We start from the raw sequence: 6,069 nt of genomic DNA, 5'->3' as shown, positions 1-6,069 counted from the left end.
CACGTGGCGGCGCGCAGCCAATGGGGGCCGAGCAGCCGCGCCGCGCGGGGCGGGGGCGGCGCCCGCGCTGAGGGGATGCGGGAGGGCCGCGGCCCCCGCCCCGCAGCTTCTGTGCGGTGGCCGTGTTACGAATAGGCGCTTTCTTCACCTTTCCCCCCCTCCACGCAATAAATCGTGGGTTTGGAGATTTTCTCCCCCCCCCCACACACACACAGCCCCCCAGGCAAGAAACCCGTGCCCGCCGCCCCTTCCTCATGTCCGCCGCCTCATCCCGCTGTCGGTGCTTTCACTCGTCCGCTGTGGAAAAACGAGGTCGATCCCCTCAAGTTACCGCGTTTGAGCTGTTTTTATTCTGCCTTATACTCCCAGGAGCTTTGGTGCATTGGGGCTTTCAGGCCTCTCCGCAGCTGTTTTAGGGAATAATCATTTTTGTGACCCAACGTGACACAGAATGTGTAAAAAACCCCCAAAAGTCTGATTTAGTTGTAGCCCCGTGTAAGCGGCTGCTTGACTCTCAAGGGAGGGAAAACGACCTTGCAAACCCATCTGAGCATGGCCTTAGAAGTCACAAGTTGAACCACGAAATAAAGAGCTGGAAAACCACTGGAGCGAGAAGCGAGGAAGCGTGGGCACCGGATGAGGGAAAGCTGATGAAGCAGGAAAATGGATTAAGTCATTACAGCCTGTCTGATGCTAGGAATTTTATTTGGTTTTTTTTTAATATCTGACTTGTTGCTATGGTATCTACAAATGGTTCCCTAACCTAGATGATTGATGCAAAACAATCAGTGATTCCAGGCACAGCAGCTGATGATTATTGGTGCTGGTAGTACAGTGCATAACACCCTGCAGAGGCCGTGTCAGGGGAGACAGGGGAAAGGCTTGCCCTTAAAGAAAGTGGGATAAAAATGGCTCTGAGGTGCCATTCTCGAGAAGGAGTGATAAAGTTCAGTGAGAAGAACACACGGAGATCCGAAAACAACCACCATTTTCTGACTGGTGTATAAATGTTCCTTCGCTCTAAGGGATAGATGAGCGCATGTCCTGAAGCAGAACAGTTTAGATGCTTTCAAATTTTATACAAGATAAACACAGATATATTTTCTATCCTTATAATGGTTGTTTCTTCACAGCTCCTGTTAAACCACACCTCTTGTTTTCTACAGTGGATGAGAGATTTCTTCTCTGTTTTGTCAGCTGTTTGATGGTTTGAGTTGTAGTCACTGCAGATCCTTGATCCCTTTTGGTATGATTCAAGAGAAAATGTATACAAGTCAGAAACAAAATATTCCCTGCTCTGTTATTTCAGCTGTTGACACAATTGAGGATTAGCTCTTATCTTTAGTCCTCCTCCATAACTGCAAGCAACTGTTGGTTAGTTTGGGCTCCCAGATGAAGCCAGATGTAAATAAAGACCCTGAGTGTACAGCCAGGCACGAACAAGGGTGTCACTCGCCTGTCACACTGGGCTTTGGCCAGGAGACAATCAGGCTTTGCAAGCAGCTGCAGCAAAGATATGCACTATGTTCATACTTTGAAATCTGATAGGAAAAATGAATCATCAGTTTTGATGATATTTTTGAGGCAGGACAAAGCATGACAATGGATGAGTGATGCTGTATTTTAAAGACAGCTTACAGGATTCTCCAATTAGCAGTTAATTCTGTCAATAAATAAGGTCTCAGTGGATTGAAGTCCTAGAAATAAATAGGGAAAATGCAGTAGGAGCGCATCAGCAGTCCAGCTAACAAGGCAAGGAGATCAGAACCTGAGAGGTAGAAAACAGAATAATAAGTGCCTTCAATAACTCATAATAAGTTGGGTAAATGTCACAGGAGGGAGTAGGGTGAGTGCTAACATTTTAGAAATTATCTGTGACTGCTCATTGGAAGCCAGAAGAGAAAAAGCAGTCCCTGATCATAAAGAGTGCCATATTATTGACAAAGACCCACGCTGTACCAGGAACTGTAGCATCCTTGGTTTCAACACCCTTGTAGCACCATGACAAAGAACATCAGCAGTGTTCTGCTTTCTTTTCAAAAACAGAGGAGCAATATAGGACAAGACACACCTTTCATTAAAAGGGGGTAAAACAAAGGATTTGTTACCTCTGATGGGTTAAGTACAAAATTATGAGAAGGATACAGAAGGAGGTTTCAGGGTCAGCTTGCAAAAGTTATAAGAAGTAATAGCAAGTCTTTCTAGAACAAATCAGGGAGCCTGCTGGAGTTTGACAGCTCTGTAAGGCAAATAGATTGTTTCATATACAGAAGAAACATCTGGAGAAGATACAGCCAGGGAAAAAAGGCTGAATTTATTTTTGCATTTGTGAATGGGTTAGATGAGCATGGGTGAACTCCAGTAATGGGAAGCTTTTTTAAAGGGGAATAATTAGGAAAACATGTCTTGGATTACAGTGCAAGTATAAAAGATGAAAGAAAACATTAACAAGTGAGCAGCAGCCAACTGCTGAGACCAGATGGTGTTCAACCACGAGTTGTCAAGCAGCTCAGAGACAAAGTGCTTCAGGTACTAACTGCTGTATCTGACTTCTCACTTAAAGTTACCTCGGCATCAGAGGGGTCTGGACAGTTGCTCACGTGACACCAGATTTTTTTAAAGGATTTTGGAGAAGATTGTGGAAGCTGTAGACGTGGGAGCCCAATCTCTTTGATAGACAAAGTAGAAATTATGCTGAAGAACAGAAAAAACTTAGTGGCCACACATAAAAGATGACATATTAGGGAAAGTCATTATGGCTTTTTGAAAGCAAAGTAGTGTCTCAGGAAAGCTTTCTTTGAAGAAGTCAAAAAGCTCATGGACCATGAAGATTCAATTAACTGTCTATGATGGTTTCCAAAAGCAATCAGTAAGATTCCTCCCCAAGGGAAGTAGAAAACAAGGCTGCTAATGGATATGAAACTTAGAAAAATAACTGATAGAAATGCAGGCCAGTAACGATTTACAAAATATGTTGCTGATAATGAATTATTCAGGGTAGGGCTAACTGAGAAAAACTGAATTACTTTTATGCTACTAACAGTTGGTAGCAAAATGGCAGATGAAATTAAATCTGATAAATATGAAAGGCTAACTATATGAGAAAAAAATCTGAATTTCACATACGTACTAAGGAACTTTGAGTTGATTTTTAGCAGTGATAAAAAAGGCCTTGAGGTTGTGAAAGCTGGTTCTATGAGAACATCAACTCAGGGCTCAGTAGTGATCAAAATAGAAACTGAAAACCGTTAAGATTATTGTTAATTTTTTTAAAGAGAGAAATAGAAAGTGTCATTGCATCAATCCTTGTTTGCACCTGCATCTTTAATTGCCTGTGCAGTTCTAGTTCAAAAATAGTATGGTAGAACTGAAATAGATTAAATAAAAATTCATACAATTATCAGAAATAGTAGCAGGGCTTTGAAAGGGATCATGGTTGACTCAGCTGGGTTTCTTCAGTGTGCAGGGAAGTGGAGATAAAATCAAAGTCTGTGTAAAATCTTCAGAGATCCAAATAAGAACCAGGAATCCAGACTGCTCACTGACTTATCAGACACGAGAACTGAGCTGCAGTAAATGAAAGGAGAACTTGGAAGGTTCAAAACAAAAGGAGATAGTGCTTCATTTAGTCTACACTTAAGCCAGAATTCTTTGCTTCAGGATACAGTGGGTACCAAAACTTTGCATGAGCTTAAAAAGCATCTGGAAAATCATCAAAGTCTCTTGATCTAACTCAGCAAGTTCTTGACTTGTAAGTTGCTGGAGCTGAAAATACATTTTGGGGAAGTACAGAACGTGTTTTCCCAGTTCTTTCTGTCTTCCTACTCACATCTGTCTGAAACTGCTGGGCTGGGTGGAGCTTTCAGCCAACCCAATATCAGCTTTTATAGATTTAGGATTATTTTTACCTCCCAACTCCAGATCATCCAGCTGTCATAATCTCCCCAAACTATTTCTGGTCATTAAGTAATTTTGTAGGGTTTTTGCACTGCCTTTTTGTTTTGCCTTTCACTGTATTCTCTGCTTTTTTAAGCCCACATGGATTTTTGGCACTGCCTACTATATTGAGAAAAAAAAAATCTCATTAAAATCTTTATTGTGTTCTTCCCAGAAGCATTAAAAACAAATTATCTCTTGTAGGTGTGGTGCCTTTCTCATTTCTGGGAGAATGCAAGTCCTCAGTGCAATCCTAAGTACAACCTACATGGGAGGAGTGATGTTATAGGTAGTGTGCTGCTCTGGGAAAAAACAATACATTGTATGGTGGAGAAGGTGGTCTAAAGGGATGGATGCAAGGCAGGCTGTTATTCTTCAACTATCCAAGTTGGTGAATTAATGTGAAACAGAATAGAAATATTCATACTTCATATTTCAACTGGTGCAGACAATGGCTTAGGACTGTTGGAGTGTAGAAGTATCAATATAAATATTTAATTTATAATGATGGTAGACCAGGTATGATTTGTGTCCTTTTGAGTTTCTTTTTTCCTAGCAGAAAATATTTTCATGCAGTTCAGTGTTTTAAGTCTATTAATAATTGTACAAAGCCTTAACAGCAGAGATTGTAATGTATATATTAATAATGCATTTGCAGAGAAAAATATATTAATGCTTTTTTAAATGCTCAATTAAGCAATTACCTAATGCCACAAAGCATTAGTAACAGAGAGCAAGTATAATCTTAAATTGTTTTATGATACTGTAGATGTCTAAGAGTTTTTCTAAGAAATCTAAGAGGAGCACATGCAGTGAAGCAGGCTTTGAGGAGAGAAGCATCCAGCCTACTGTGACAAACAGCTTTGGGAGGTTGTCACAGCTCCTCCTCTGTGGCTTGGTTGGCCAAGGAGTGAACCATGGCCACAAAATTCTCTGTGGTCTGCCACTTCCAGAAATATTAAATACGATCATAGCAGCCTGAGCAAAAAAAGACTTTTCTAGCTTCTTTCTTCTCCTCCTTTCTCCCTTGCCCCAGCCCTTCCTGGAAATGTCCACACTAAAGTGGACATTCAGAAAACTGAATCAATCTAAAACATCAAGCAAAAAGAACTGTAGATTTGTTTAGCAAGCTTTCTTTTGTATTTAAGAGAATTTTAGCTTTCTTGTTCTAGGACATTAGTAATTCCTGTGCAGTTTCTGCAGTAGTTATCTTTAAAATGCAATAAAAATCACTGATACAGTTTATCAGTTTGTTCCTGAATTTGGTTTAGGGAAGTCAGTAGAGTTCTTCAGAGTGAAGTGTAAGCACTTATTGCCTGCTGGTTTAAATTTCAACACTGTGATTTTGATCATCCTGTTTGCTTAGTACATCCTCTGTAACCTTTGGTATATATGAAGCAGGGACCTAAAAAAAGAATTGTTGAATAGGAAGTATGTATACACCACAGACCACACTCTCTTTTGTGCCCTTCTTTATCAGTTAAGCAAACTTTCAAGGCATGTTGTTTACCATTTAGTAGATAAGCTACTCTGCAGAGAAATGAGGCACATTAGAAGCATATGGTAATTTGGGTAGGAATGGATGTCAGGAGGTCTCTTCTCCAATCTCCTTAAAGCAGGGTTGGCTCTGAAGTCAGACTAAGTTACACAAGATCTTATCCAGCTGGGACTTGAAAATATCCAAGGATAGAGTTTGCACAACCTCCCTGGGCAAGCTGCCCCACTGCTTGACTGTTGTCACAGTAAAAAAGCTTTTCCTTATATCTGGTCAGATTCTCTTGTGTTTCTGATGCCCATTGTTTCTTCATTCTCCCACCATGGACCTCAAGAACAGCCTCCTTCTTTTCATTGACCTCATCACAGGAGGGCTGCAATCAGCTCTCCCAAGCAATCCTTTACTTTCACCTTCATCCTTTCCTTTCCTGTGCACATTTAAATGTCATAGGTTAGTGTCTTGCAGCTAAGTTGGGGCAAGCCTGTGTTCATCCATGCCCATGCTCAGACACACAAAACAAAGCCAGTCTGGGGTACCAACTTCACAAGGCAGAACCATTGTCTTCATTGATTCAGCCTGCTGTGAACTGAAAAGCACTGGTGTGAAAACCATCACTAATCTTTGCAGCATCTTTGCTT

This window comes from Fringilla coelebs (genome assembly GCF_963513975.1).
Source record: "Fringilla coelebs genome assembly, chromosome: 4".
In the NCBI taxonomy this organism is placed as follows: domain Eukaryota; kingdom Metazoa; phylum Chordata; class Aves; order Passeriformes; family Fringillidae; genus Fringilla; species Fringilla coelebs.
Note: the sequence above shows the minus strand (reverse complement) of the source record.